This window comes from Budorcas taxicolor, chromosome 17 (assembly GCF_023091745.1).
Source record: "Budorcas taxicolor isolate Tak-1 chromosome 17, Takin1.1, whole genome shotgun sequence".
In the NCBI taxonomy this organism is placed as follows: domain Eukaryota; kingdom Metazoa; phylum Chordata; class Mammalia; order Artiodactyla; family Bovidae; genus Budorcas; species Budorcas taxicolor.
In genome coordinates, this window is record NC_068926.1 from 46,530,280 (window position 1) to 46,545,644 (window position 15,365).

Sequence of the window (15,365 nt, forward strand, 5' to 3'; positions counted from 1 at the left end):
ATTTCCTCAGAGAAAGCTAGTCCAAATGGAAACAGCCCAGCTGTGCTTTCTCCATATGTGTGACTGGAAGGCTCTGGATGGCAGTTATGCAACTTTGCATCTGGTGCTTCTCTGTCAGTCTTGCAAACACTCTTTGCATTCAGGATCAGATAAATCATTCTCTCTGTGCTCAGTCGCTCAGTCATGTCCGACTCTTTGAGACCCCATGGACTGTAGCCCACCAGGCTCCTCTGTCCATGGGATTTCCCAGGCAAGAATACTGGAGTGGGTTGCCATTCCTTCTCCAGGGGATCCCGACCCCAGGATGGAACTCATGTCTCTTGTGTCTCCTGCATTGACAGGCAGATTCTTTACCACTAGTGGTACCTACACGGTGAGTTATCTATAGCAGCTCTTAATAGTCGAACAGGGATTTCTCTGTAGGGTCTGTTTTTTGAGTGGCCTCCAACTAGTGTTGAAGCAATGAGCTTCGCTGATTTCTTCGAGCAAGCCGGGCTGGGTCCTGGCAGCCCATTTTCCAGAACTGAGTGGTTCCTTCCTGCTGTGTCTTCTCACCTTGTTCTTCTGCATCATGAATTACCCAAGATCTTGTCTATGAAATTCTCTGTTCTGTTACATTTTCTGGTGGCTAAAGCACAGAATTCACCTGCTTTTTTGTGAAGTTAGAACATAGTACTCACAGGTGGAAACACTGAATTCCTTTTCTTTTTTAAATTTATTGAAAACTATTAAATAGAGAGTGGATGAACAACAAGGTCCTACTTTATAGCATAAGGAACTATATTCAATGTTCTGTGATAAACCATAATGGAAAAGAATATAAAAAAAGAATGAATATATATATATATATATATATATATATATAAAATGTACAACAGAATCACTTTGCACAACAGCAGAAATTAACACAGCCTTCTCTCTGTATATAATAGTTTTCATCTGTTAATCCCAAACTCCCACTCCATCCCTCCCCCCTCCGTTGGCAAACACAAGTCTGTTCGCTATGTCTTCGAGTCTCTGTCTGTTTCTTGGATAGGTTCATTTGTGCCATTATTTAGATTCCACGTATTAAGTGATCTCATATGGTATTTGTCTTTTCTGACTTACTTCACCTAAGTATGATAATCTCTGGGTCCATCCATGTTGTTGCAAATGGCATTACTTCATTCTTTTTTGTGGCCAAGTAGTAGTTCATTGTATATGTACACCACATCCTCTTTATCCATTCCTCTGTTGAAAGACACTTAGGTTGCTTCGGTGAGAGCGTGCTAAGTCCCTTCAGTCGTGTCTGACTCTTTGTGACCCCATGGACTGTAGCCCACCAGGCTCCTCTGTCCATGGGATTCTCCAGGCAAGAATACTGGAGTGGGTTAGTATGCCCTTCTCCAAGGTTGCCATCTCCTTCTCCAGGGGATCTTCTGACCCAGGAATCTCCATGAACACAGGGACTTCCCAGGTGGCACAGTGGTGAAGAATCCTCCTGCCAATTCAGGAGACGCAAGAAATGTGGGTTCGATTCCTGGTCAGAATATCCCCTGGAGAAGGGGATGGCAACCATTCCAGTATTCTTGCCTGGAGAATCCCATGGATAGAGGAGCTTGGTGGACTCAAGTCCATGAGGTTGCAAAGAATCGGACATGATTCAGCACACACACACGAACATAGGGGTGCGTGTATCTTTTTGAATTATAATTTTGTCCAGATATATACACAAGAGTGAGACTTCAGGATAGTGTGGCAAATCTATTTTTAGTTTTCCAGCACCCTTCCTACTTCTCTCCCTAGTGGCTGCACCAATTTACACTCCCACCTGCCTTCCTTTTCTGATTGGATGGGGACAGTGTCCTTTCCCATTCTCAGCTTGCCAGGTCCTCTAAGTGGGTGAAATGGCGACCCTTAGGCAAGCAACTCCCATTGACATGAAACACCGTGGGAATGGTTCTGGAGTCTTAACACGGCCAGCTCAAGTGGCTGTGGCCCAGCCTGGGAACGACTTTGTAGGTGATTGTTTCAGAACCTGTGCCTTTAGCCCTGTCTGATCTACGGATTGTTTCAAAACAGTCTGCTGAGGAAAGAGGGGGAGAAAGCCATATTCATACCATTGAACGTCCTTCTCAAAGAATGAGTTCTTTCTCAGGGGGAGGAGCTTAATTTTCTTCTGTCAATCAAGTTCTGTTCCCCATGATAACCCCAGGAGGTGGATGCTCTCTTAGAAGCAGATAGGATACTTTTGTAGCCAGGGGAACAGACCAACCTGCTCAAGGTCACAAAGAGTTAGGATTAAGACCTTGGCCAGCCTGACTTCCAATTCATGTGCTTTTCCCATAGTCCTTTTAAAAAATTGAGATGAGCTTCATATAACCTAAAAGTGAGAAATTCAGTGGCGTTTAGTGCCTTTGCAATGTTGTACAACCACCACCTAATTCCAAAATGTTTTCATCACCCCTAAAGCAGATCCTGTGCTCATCAGCAGCCCCTTCCCCCTCCCTGCTTCCCCCGGGCCCTGGTCCTGGCCACCATCCTGTTCATCTCTTTTCTGTCTCTATGGCTTTGCCTATTCTGGACATTTCATCCACATGAAATCACATGACATGTTTTCTTTTGTGTCTGGCTTCTTTCCTCTACCAGTATGTTTTCAAGTCCATTCTTGCTGTAGCCTGTGTCTGTGCTTCTGTCCTTGTGGCTGCATAGCATTCCACTGCCTGGATAGACCACCGCCTCCTGTGGATCCACCTGCCATCAGTGAGCATTGGGTTGCCTCCACCCACTGGCTGTTATGACTAGAGCTGCCTAGTCAGCCTGTACACAGTGTGTTTGCCTGTTCTCTTCCCTGGTCTTGGTTATGGGGATCCGACAGCTCTGCCTGCAGAATGAAAAGGGAAAGGGTGGGTGGTCTGCACCCCACTCCTGAGAGGGGCACAGAACTCTTGGTTCCATGGAAAGAGGCTGGGACTAGCAACCCCAGGGCTGGAGGAAGCCTTCTGTCTTGTAGGCAAACTCAGATCCTCTCCATCTTTGGGAAGCAAAAGTGGGTTCTGATTAGGAAAATGTCTCCTCCACCCTTGTACCACCATGATGCAGAAGTTGTCTGGAAAAGGAGTGTCCTTCTGGCCAGTTAGCTTTTTATTTTTCATACCATGTTTTTTTTTGTTTGTTTGTTTTTTAAGAAAATTAAAAAAAAATTGGCTACATCCTGTGGGATCTCAGTTCATGACCAGGGATCAAACCCATGCCCTCAGCAGTTAAAGCTTGTAGTCCTAACCACTGGACCCAACAGGAAATTTCCGTTAGTTTTTTAGATCATGGTGGTTTGGGTAAGGCAAGTGACTCAACCACAGTGGTCGAGGGTGTATTAGATTTTCCTGATGAGCCTGTTTTGTAAGCCTGTTAATTGGAAAAGCAACAGAAACCATCTCCAGAGACTGTTGCCTTTTTGTAAAAAGGATCTGTCACTGGTGCCTGGTCCCTGCCTAGGCAGGTGGCACTGGGACCCCTCAGAGCTGCAGCTGAGGTCTGTGGGGCCTAACATGGGGCTTTCTTCCCAGCAGCTAAATTACTTAGCATCTTTAAATCACACACGATGAGTTTTCATCTCAGGGAACAAACTGTTCCCCGCACACGTGTGTGTGCATCTGTGTGCGTGTGTCCAGTCCACACACATTTTCCTAGACTGTCACTCTGCCGCGTTGCTAGGTAGCTGGTAGTCTGCGGAAGAGTCTGAACTTCTTGGGGGACGAGGAGGACACATATGTTATTTTCTTTGGATTCTGGAGGTTGGGGCGGGCGGGGGCTCCAGACCAGAGGGTAAAGACCCGAACAGCTTGGGTGGTTCACATAATCGCTTAATTCCCGGCTGCACTTGAGTTTCTTAGCTTTGTGGGGCGCGCGAGGGCAGGTTTTCCGCGGCCGGTAGGTTGCAGGAGGCCCCTGGCAGCCAACAGGGGAGAGCTTGCGTTGTTATTCCCCAGACGGAGCATCACCCACTGAACCCCAAGCCCTGCGTGGCTAAGAGAGCTGTGTGGCCTCCATTTCTGTCCCCGCTTTTGGCCACAACTCGGTGGAAAAGACGCTGGCGGGGAGGGGAGAGCCATCTTGGTGTGTGTGTGTGTGTGTGTGTGTGTGTGTTTAAAACACTGACGTTTCCTGGGCTCTGGGTACCGCTGCATGGCGGTTGGTTCCCCACCCCCCACCCCACCCCCCCGATCTTTTTCTCTTTGGGCCTGCTTGCCTGCCTGCAGAAAACTAATGAATCATTTCTAGCTGAATCCAAGCAGTGCAGACACACCAATGCCCTCTCCCTCCCCCTCCCTCCCTCCTCCTCTCTTCTTCCCTCCCTCCCCCTTCCCTCTCTGCTCTCTCCCTCTGGCCCCCAGTTTGTAATCTGACACAGCAGACTGCAGTTGTCTCCCGGTGAACCTCCCAGTCTTGGCATTGCTGCTTCTAAGGTAGGCTGAGATTTATTATTTTTTTTTCTCCTAAAAATAGCTTCTCGTTTGCCTTTTCACCCCTCAGCGCGCACCCCGCGCTGCAGCGGCGGCGGTGATAGCTGGGTGATAGCCGGAAACTCTCTGCCCTGACAAAGTTTATTTTCCAGCGGTCTGAGGATGCCCTTCAGCACCGGGTCCGGGTACCGCGCGGCTGGCGAAGCTGCCATGGACGCCGGTGCCGGAGAGCCGCCGGGAGAGGAGGACCGTTTCCAGACGATTCCTCCCGCTGATGCGGGATATTGCTGCTTGGTCCCGGTGGTTCTGGTTTCCCAGGGCAGGGCTGACGGTTCTCTGTCACTGTGGGGTTCCCGACACCCTTTCGGCCCCCAGCTTTGCAGAAAAGCCCCTCTGGGCGAAGTTTGACACCACGGCAGGCAATGTCTTTGTAACCCCCAGGTGTGTGAGTTCCGATTGTTTCTCATCTAAGCCTGTTGGGGGCTCCGGATGTGGTCTTCTTGGAGGTTGGGCTGGAGTGAGGAAGGGGTTGTGGGCCAACGAATAAAAAAATAAGAGTTGGTTGTATCATCCCCAGCTTGGCTCAGATCTGAAATGTATGGAGCCAGGGACCTGCACGTTGAGAATTTGTCAATTCATGTCCCATAGACTGACTTGAATGATTTGTTTGTCAAAACAGATGTTCCCGGCAGAATGCGTGCGTGCGCGTATGTGTGTGCGTGTGTGTGTGTGTGCCCACAGGCTGTTTGCTGAGGCAGGCCCTCCCCCGAAAGCCATGTTTTCACCTGGAGACGCAGTGTTTACAGGACGATCTGCCGGGAGGGAAGTTGGGTTTGGGGGCCAGTGGGGGCGAGGGTGCTGTTTGTTCTGACTCTGAGGCCTTTGTAGAGGCAGGTGCACTGCTGTCCCCAAAAGTCCAGCTGAGGGCTGGGTGGACGGGGCTCAGCACTCGGTCACTGGGTCACTGGGCTCGGGGCCCCTGGGGGCTTCTGCAGGAATTGGGGGCAGGGGCTCTCCAGACCATTCCACTGGGTTTGCAGTCCCCCCAAGTTCTTAGGATAGCAGGGTGAGCGGGCAGGGGAGGGCCTTGGGGGAAGGGGTCCACCCTGGGATCTCTCTCTGCATCATCACCTTTTACTAAAGTGAGACCCCCACCTCATTAAGGGACAGAAAATGTCCCAGGGAGAGCGTCAGAGGAAGAAGGGAATGAGCTGGCTCTGAACATGGAAGATGAGACGGAGAGAGGAGGGGGGCGTGGACCACCTCTCCTCACGCCCAGTTTCTGAGCCAGGAGTAAAGGAGGTGCCATGGGAGGGGAGCACTTTAAACTCAGCCCGATTTGCAAGGTGAATGGTCCTGGGGCGGTCCCCTCCTCATCCTGACACCCCAGCCCCTCTGCTTTCTCCCAGCCCTGCTGTAGTGTTTGGGGTTTTGTTATCTTGGAGTGTGATTTGGGCTCCAGTGAAGTTGAAGCCTCCAGGCTAGATGCTTGGGTACGACCTGGGCTTGTGTCTCCGGCGTGGGGCTGTGGTGTGGGAGGCAGGCAGGCAGACAGTCCCATCTGCAGTGTGGGGTGACTGGGCTGTGCCCCAGGGCCTACGGCTGCTCTGCTGGCCATATGGCACTGTACCCGGGACACGGAGCAAAGCATTTTGAGGTTATTTCAGGGAAGTGGCTGGCAGCTGATATTTACCACCCTCCCCTTCTGAGAAGATGACAAAATGGGTCAGGGAAAGGTTGGCGCTGTCAGCGTGCCAGGGGAGTGGGTGGGACTTAAGGGGCTTCCCCCACCCCCACCCCAGTCCCAGGTCTGTGCCCTGCATCCCCCAGATCAAACCCAGCCACATCTGAATCCCTGGTGGGGGGAGTCTGAAAGCTTCCCCAGGTGAGGCCATGTGCCGACTGGGCTGAGAACTAGCAATTTAAAGAAAAAGGCAGCAAACCAATTCCACTGATTCTCTCCGCTGTGCTTTCCAGTCTCATTTCTCCCTACATGGTTGGCGTTTGGGAGAACAGCCTGTGCTTAAAGGGCAGGAGGAGGGGCACAGAGCAGCGAGGTTCTTTCCTGAGCTTCCACTTCCAAGCCTCCCTCCTTTGTGTTTTTGGAGTGAAGCTTGAAGTTTTAATTAGCGCCAGGGCTCTCAAACATTGGGGAGCAACCGAGTCGTGGAGGGAGCAGGGTGAGAGCAATTTCTGAGCAGCGCTGGGGAGGGGGTCTAGGGTTCGAATTTCTCAGTTTCTGGTGCTGATGCTCCTGATCCAGGGACCTCACTTTGAGAACTGCTGGGTTAGGGGTCACCCCCAAGGTGGTCAAGCATCTGTGGGAGTCATCTACCGTGCTGTTGATTTTGGTTGTGAGTATAAACAAAGTGTGATTCTAGCAAAGCCCTGGCCCCTCCGGTGGGTGTAGGCTCGTGTTGGAACTTTGCTCCTAGCAAGGAGACTCCTTTCCTGCATGGCTGGAGCAACTGCTCCCGGTGGTAGGGGAGGTAGAGGATTTAACCACTGAATTTCCCAGTTGTTTTGGGGTAGCGGGAAGGGTGGAATCTGTGTAGTCCTGGGAACTTGTTTAAGGATGCACCTCCTGCTGTGCTGGTCTATTATGGATGCACTGGAGTGGCTGACCTTGACTTCTCGTAAACTCTTCTTCATTTCTCTGGTTCCTTTTGAATTAGATCGTTATACTCTATGAACAGTGTTTCTGCAGCTTCTCTTTGCCTCTGCCTGTCCGTTTGAAAAGCTGCCTGATCTTGTTATGGCATCCGCTCCAAGCTCACAGTTGCAGAAAAGCAATGGCCTGTTGTTAGTGCCACTGCACTGGGGGCAAAGGGTTGGCTGAACCTCACTCCACAGTCCCTAATGTGTTATTGTTACAGGTTCCTCTTTCCCCTTTCCTTCTCTCTGTCTCCCTTCTCTCTCTCCCTTGCCTCTCTTCCTGTCTCTTCCCTTTCACCCCAGTCCCCACCCCTTTTATCTTTCCCATCACAGCCAGTCCCTTCAACGCGTTTGATATATAACCCTGAATTTGCATTTATGAGAAACATTAGTGCTGCCACATTCCCAGGTGTTCTGATGAACAGAAATTCCATGGTGTTCTGGACCTGGTTCTGTTTCCTGCTTCTCTCATGCAGTCCTGTCCCTTTGCAGTCCATCTGTGTCAGAGTGTGTATTTCTGCTGAGTTACCTCTAACTGCTGTGAAATATTCCGTAGAGCTCACGGACCACCTTTTTCTTGCCCATCCCCATCGAGGACACCAGGTTGGCTCCAGAGCCCAGTTGCTCAGATGATGTTGCAGCAGCATCCTTGCACGTGTGCCTGAGGGTCCCGAGTGAGAATCATTCTGAGTGCATCTCAGAAGTGGATCGCTGGGGCGGAGGGGATGTGTCCACCTCATTTCAGCAAGTTCTTCCAGCTTGCTCTGCGGGGTGCGTTCTCTTTCCCCATGTTCTTGCCAGCACTTAGCACTGTCTGACTTTCTAACATTTGCAATGAACTTTTCCAGCCCTTGTATATCCAGTTCTGCCTAAAGCTGTTTGGGAGGGGGCTTTCACAGACACTTCAGTTCCAAACTAGCATTTGCTGGCAGCAGCAGAGTTGGGAGGGTTTTCAGGGGACTGGGCTATGTCTCTCAGACTTCTTAAGTCTGAGGCAGCCTGCCCTGAGTCTCAGGCCTTATGGGTAACGGGTCTTCCTCTTTGAGAACTGATGTGTTTCTTGGGGCAGTGTCTGGGAGGGTTCTTTGGCTCATTCTTACAGTGACAAAGAATCTCAAATTAACCCTTGACATTTGAAGCTATGTTTTCAGCCACCAAGATCCGCTGAGGAGACTCAAAAAATAAATCATTTCTCATGAGACTTTAAACCTGTTCCTGGTAACGGGACCTGAGTGGATCCATCTTAATAAGTCAATGATATTGCACTGGGGTTTCTTGGGTTATGTACATGCTCAGTCACTCAGTCGTGTCTGACTCTTTGCTACTGCGTGGACTGTAGCCTGCCAGCCTCCTCTGTCCATGGGATTTTCCAGGCAAGAATACTGAAGTGAGTTGCCGTTTCCTCTTCCAGGGGATCTTCCCAATCTAGGAATCGAATCCGTGTCTCCTTTGCTTCCTGCATTGGCAGGTGGATTCTTTACCACTGAACTACCTGGGGGGGCCCCTGTTGGGTTATAGTTAATGTATTATTAATAATATGTGTACATGAGACATATATATTAATACGTGTATGAAGTGAAAGTTGCTCATTCATGTCTGACTCTTTGCAACCCCACAGTCTATACAGTCCACAGAATTCTCCATGGAGTGGAGTGGGTAGCCTTTCCCTTCTCCAGGGCATCTTCCCAACCCAGGGATCGAACCCAGATCTCCCACATTGCAGGCGGATTCTTTACCAGCTGAACCACAAAGGAAGCCCAATACATGTATTTAATGCATTAAATGGATACCTGAGAAATAACGATTTAAACCTGCCTTGACATTTCTTAGTTTTTCACTGGACCAGGAGGCTCATAAAATGGGAGAGGCTAGGACTTCTTTGGGATTCTGGATGACTTATTCTTTTTTTAAATGTATTATTATTTTTTAATTGAAGTATAGTTGATTTACAATGTTGTGTTAATTTCTGCTGTATTCTTTTTTTGTTATGTTTTTTTCCCAGGACTTTGACTATAGTTCCTGTGCCCTATAGCAGGACAGTCAGATAACCTGTTCTTAATGTTCACTCACATGGGAAAGAAGTGTCAACGACTTCCAGGCCCTGAGGGGCTTCGCAGGGACACAGATGGGTGAGGTGGCAGAGTCTGTGGCAATTGGGTGTGGGGGAGGTTGTTGAGAAATGGAGGAATCAGGGTGACTAAGGACATTCATCTAAAATTATCTTATTTGCTGACATTTTTATTGTCTGTTTTTCCATGCAAGTGCTTTGCACACATAGTATGGTGTCAATAAATATTTTTTGGAAAGAATGAGGAAAAGTGAAAGTAAACGTTGCTCAGTCGTGTCTGACTCTTTGTGACCCCATGGACAGTCCATGGAATTCTCCAGGCCAGAATACTGGAGTGGGTGTTCTCCAGGGGATCTTCCCAACCCAGGGATCAAACTCAGGTCTGCCGCATTGCAGGCAGATTCTTTACCAACTGAGCTATCAGGGAAGCCAGGAGTGAAGGAAGGAAATGACCTCTAAGAGGCCCCAGAGTGGGATGGGGCAGTAACCTCTGGCCTGGTTACTGGCCTGCGCATTGTCGTCACCACAAGCTCTACAATTATGTGTTCCAGGATGGTTCTGTCCTCTAGAATGAAGCTCCTGGAAGGCAGCAGTTGTGATGTTTATTTTTGTAATCTAGGGATGAAGACAGTGCAGTCACTTATTCATTCAACAAACATTTGAGCCCCTATTAAATATTAAGTAGCATTTTGAGCACAGAGCAGCCGGCCAGATAGCTAAAATCTCTGTTCTTATGGTTGTGTGGATGTGTGTGTGTGTTTGACAACAAGCAGATGACTAAAAAACAAATAGAGGCAACACCATACAGAAGATTATAACAGCCTGATGTGAGAGCCTGTGGAGGGGTGATCCTTGAAGTTCTCATGGAGGAAGTGACATTTAAGAATCCAGGTATACAGATACAGGTGCAAAGACCCTGAATATCTGAAGGAAGGAACAGCGGTTTCCTTTCTCTTAGATGGCTGTGCAGGAAGTGCCAGCAGGATGTATTTGGAGCAGGTGGAATGACAGGGGTCTGGAGTCCCCAGGCTTTCACCCATGGACACTGAGCATGAGCCGTGAGCTCCTACAGGTGTCTGAAACCAGTGGGTCAGGGTAGTTTGCCAGTGCCATCCTCAGGGAATTGGCCATAGGGTTCCCTTTTTCGAGATGCAAAGGTTCCCCTCTCCACTTCCTCTTGTCCCCGTCTTGCCCCATCCCATTGCATGCTGCCACCAAGAAAACCTGTTTGTCTTGCCTTTGGAAAAAAGGCATTTTGAATGGGGCTTGTGGCTGCTGATCTGGTCAGAGGGGACTTTGGAAATATTCTCGATGATGAAATATTCTTGTTGCCAAAAAGCTAGCACGGATGCTGTGATGACCGAGTTTAGAATTGGTTGCTGCAGTTGGCTCAGCAGAGTTGGTTTCCATTGGGAAGTTATGGATGGTTATTGTTGACTGATTGTTCCTAAGACAGAATCACTCCTCATCGTGTTGCTCCACTGTTACTTCAGACTCAGAGATGTAGAGAGGTAATAGGGCCATGGGGTTGTTTGCTTGTTTCTAATGTTTCCCTCCTAACAGCACTCCCCTGCCCCATCCCAGAAGGAGCTCTGGAGTACTAGGAAATCATGTTTGGTTGTTAGCTCCATGTCTTTAAAGAGCTCAGATTTAGGGGCCAAGAATCTGATCTGTGTATCTAGCTAGTTACCCAGGACTTGCTCCAGGGGGTTGGGATGCTGGTGAGCTGGGGGCCAGGTTTGGGGCAAGTGACAGGGCTGCCTCTGCTGATGTCAAAACCACACTGACCGTCCCTACCCAGCTCACTACATGGGTTCTGCATCTTGAATTTGTTTTTTCAATGACATCTTAAAATTTTATTTATTTATTTATTTGTCTGCACTGGGTCTTGGTTGTGGCATACAGAATCTTTAGTTTATGGCAGGTGAACTCTTAGTTGCATCATGTGGGATCTAGTTTTTGACCAAGAATTGAACCCAGGCCCCCTGCATTGGGAACGAAGAGTCTTAGCCGCTGGACCACCAGGGAAGTCCTTAATTTTTTTAAAATTAATTTTTATTGGAGTATAGTTTGCTTTACAATGTTGTATTATAATAGTTTCTACTGTCCAGCAAAGTGAATCAGCTGTATGTATACATACATCCCCTCTTTTTTGAATCTCTTTCCCATTTAGCTCACCACAAAGTAATGAGTACAGTTCCCTGTGCAAAAGGTTCTCATTAGTTATCTGGTTTTTTTTTGTTGTTGCTGTTCAGTCAGCAAGTTGTGTCCGACTTTTTGCGACCCCGTGGATTGCAACATACCAGGCTCTCCATCCTCTACTATCTCCTGAAGTTTGCTCAAATTCATGTGCATTGAGTTGGTGATGTTATCGCACCATCTCATCCTCTGCTACCCTCTTCTTCTTTTGCAGAAGCACCTGATTTTTATTATAAAAGTAATGCCTTTTCATTGTGGGAAAGTTAGAAAGTATTTTAAAAAAAAAGCAGGAAGAAGAAAATATTGTTGATTCATAATCCTGTCACCCAGAACCAACCATTGTTAATACTGGCATTTTTTCCAGTTTCTTCTCTATGAGGGTTTTTATTTCATTAACTGTTTTGAAGTATGTTTTTAAAACATTTTACATGATAAAGTTGGCATTTCTCCATGATATAGAAAGACACTGCAAAAACATATCGTAGAGTAGCTGTGTAATACTTAAACATGGTTATTCCCAGCTTACTTATCATATAGGACCATTCAGACTGTTTCAATTTTTCCTCATTATTACAAATAATGGGTGGCCACCCTGGTGGCTTAGATGGTAAAGAATCTGCCTGCAATGCGGGAGACCCAGGTTGGGTCCCTGGATTGGGAAGAGCCCTTGGAGAAGGAAATGGCTACCCACTCTAGTATTCTTGCCTGGAGAATCCCCATGGACAGAGGAGTCTGGTGGGCTACAGTTCGTGTGTGTGTGTGTGTGTGTGTGTGTGTGTGTGTGTGTGTGCGCGCTCAGTCACTTCAGTTGTGTCCAACTCTTTGCAACCTTATGGACTGCAGCCCACCAGGCTCCTCTGTCTATGGGATTCTCCAGGCGAGAACACTAGAGTGGGTTGCCATGCCCTCCTGCAGGGTGTCTTCCTGACCCAGGGATCAAACTCGCATCTCCTGCATTGCACGCAGATTCTTTACCGCTGAGCCGCCTGGGAAGCCCGGCTACAGTCCATGAGGTCTCAAAAGAGTTGGACATGACTGAGCAACTAACATACACACGGTACCCAATTTGCTGTCCTTCTGGGTGATACACGGGGCTGTCCATTTGGAGAGTCAAGGGATTTTTATAGCAGGGTCTCCCACAGCACAAGGCAGTCCCACAGGAGAGTCTCAAACTAGCTGTCAAGGTAGATTACAACCTCACTTCCCCTCCCAAACCTCCACTTCTCCAGAATTCTCTGGCCGTCAAAGTGAATCATGCCTCTGCCACTCAGACACCCCATCTTGAGAACTGGGGGTCACTTTGGTCTTCTCCTGGCCCACCCGCATCCGATTTTGTGGAACCTGTGGCCAAATCTCCAGTACTGGCAAGTGGCTGATACATAGTAGGTGCTCAAGAATGATGAACTGGTGTATGTGACACCCTCCAGGGTGGGCTGGGTGCCTTTGTCACCCCCAGACTCTGGATAGTCCTCAAGCCCACCAGCTCTGGGTGGGGTCCCTTCACTCCAGTTCTGGACCATTTTTTTAAAGATTTTTTTTTTTTAATGTGATCCATTTTTTTAAGTCTTTATTAAACTTGCTACAACACTGCTTCTGTTTTGTGGGGTTTTTTTTTTTTTTTTTTTTTGGCCATGGGGTATGTAGGATCTTAGCTCCCTGACCAGGGATTGAACCCTCAATCCCCGCTTTGGAAGGTGAAGTCTTAAGTACTGGACTCCCAGGGAAGTCCCTGGATCATTAAAAAAAATAATTTGTTTTTGAGTTTTAATCAATTATTTATTTAGTTTTGACTGCGCTGGGTCTTCATTGCTCGACATGAGCTTTCTCTAGTTGCAGTGGGTGGGCTTCTTCTTGCAGTGGCTTCTCTTGTTGTGGAGCACAGGCTCTAGAATGTGGAGGCAGTAGTTGCTGCACACGGATTTATTTGCCCTTGGGCATGTGCGATCTTTGTTCCCAGACCAGGGATCACACCTGTGTCCCCTGCACTGGCAGATGAGTTCTCGACCACTGGACCACCAGGGAAGTCCCAGACCACTTTTTTAGGCTGAGAATTAAATAAGGGAGCCTGTGTGAACAGCTCTTGGAACCATAAATGTAGTAATATGTGTGCCACTGACTGGGCATCCCCGTGTGTCCTCAATTTTTATGTGCACAACACTGAGGCTTTATAAGGTGGGCTTTGGACATAGTTTAGAGCCATTTTACAGACAGCACAATCATCTAAGAGGCATGAGGAACTTTTCCAGGGTCTCACACCTGGGGAGGAAGGGCCCAGGTTTTAAATTTGGGTCAATCAAGCTCGGAAGCTGGTGGATATCCACTGTGCAGAATTGCCCTCATGGAAGGAAGAGCAAGCTGGCGAGTGTGTCTTGAAGGCGGTGGGCATCAGGGAGACATGGTGGCGATGGAGGTGGGGAGGAAGCAGGGGCAGACCCCGCAGTAGTGGTCAGAAGGGCCTCAAACTGGTTCTGCTGCTGCTGCTGCTGCTAAGTCGCTTCAGTTGTGTCCGACCCTGTGCGACCCCATAGACGGCAGCCCACCAGGCTCTGCCACCCCTGGGATTCTCCAGGCAAGAACACTGGAGTGGGTTGCATTTCCTTCTCCAATGCATGAAAGTGAAAAGTGAAAGTGAAGTCACTGAGTCGTGTCCAACTCTCAGCGACCCCATGGACTGCAGCCTACCAGGCTCCTCCATCCATGGGATTTTCCAGGCAAGAGGACTGGAGTGGGGTGCCATTGCTTTCTCCCAAATTGGTTCTAGGTGAGGAGGTTAAAAGCAACCAGAAGGTTCTCAGAGGAGCAGCGTGGTCTGCCTGTTTTCAGCAGGATGCTCTGGCTGCTGTGTGGGGTGGACTGCAGGGCAGAGGTGGATGAGGAGACGGGAAGGGGCTGACATAGCCTCCAGGGGATGAGACGATGGGGTCTCACTCAGGCCAGGGCGTAGCAGTGGCCATGGTGAGAAGAGATCAGATTCAGGACTTGAAGGAGAAAAGAGAGAATAAATCCATGGGAACAGATCTAGGATACAGCTGAGGATGGAGGAGGAGGTTGGGAGGGGAGATTGCATGGAATGACACACATCTCCATTTCCAGCAGTGGTTCTCAGATCTTTAAAAAAAATATGGCTGCCAAAGATGGACATTGGTGGACCCATACAATGGAATACCACGTGTGCTGTGTGCTTGGTCGCTCAGCCATGTCCAACTCTTTGTGACCCTGTGGACTGTATCCCACCAGGCTCCTCTGTCCATGGGGATTTTCCAGGCAAGAATCCTGGAGTGGCCTCCTCCAGGGGATCTTCCCAACCCTGGGATCAAACCCAGGTCTCCTGCATTGCAGATGGATTCTTTACCATCTGAGCCACCAGGGAATACTATTCAGCTATAAAAAAGGAGTGGCATTCAGATGCATCCCACCCCATGGATGAACCTTGGGAACAAGATGCTAAGAGAAAAGAGACAAGACTTGGAGGATCACTTATTGTGTGATTCTACCAGCATGAAATTTCCAGGACTGGAAACCCATAGACAGGTAGTAAGTTGGTGGCTGCACAGGGCTGGAGGACTGGGGAGACTGGGAAATGATAAAGGTGTTGAGTTTCTTTCTGAAGTGATGAAAATGACCTAAATGGAGTATGGTGATGATTGCATGTATCTGAGAATATACTAAAATCCATTGATTTGTACACTTTAAATGGATGAGTTGGATGCTACTTGAGTTCCATCTCAATAAATCTGTTTTAAAAATACTGATGTCCCTGCCCCATCCCAGAGGGGGGGCTCAAGTGGGCCCTGAAGGCGGGTTTCAAAGGCTCCAGGGACTATCGGGTGGCTCCAGGCTCTGGGAACTGATCTGTTCAGTTCTGGTTCTCTGTGCAGCCGTATCCTCCTGCAGAAAGCCTGTTTCTTCCTCTTTCCTTGAGGGAGGGGCGGGGCTCCCTTCATCCTCTGTCGTTTCTTCTGGACTTCCTCCAGGTGGTCAGTATTTTGAGGGTACAGGAA

General features: G+C 48.7%; 1 protein-coding gene across 1 annotated transcript in view; it reads left to right on the forward strand.

Annotated features, from left to right (window-relative positions):
* The first annotated feature begins 4,415 nt into the window (after nt 1-4,415).
* RIMBP2 (RIMS binding protein 2) overlaps nt 4,416-15,365 on the forward strand; it is a 301,212-nt gene continuing 290,262 nt past the window's right edge. Inside the window, exon 1 of the mRNA XM_052654524.1 lies at nt 4,416-4,445. The gene's annotated coding sequence lies outside the window, so the exon portion shown is untranslated. The remainder of the gene's footprint in view (nt 4,446-15,365) is intronic.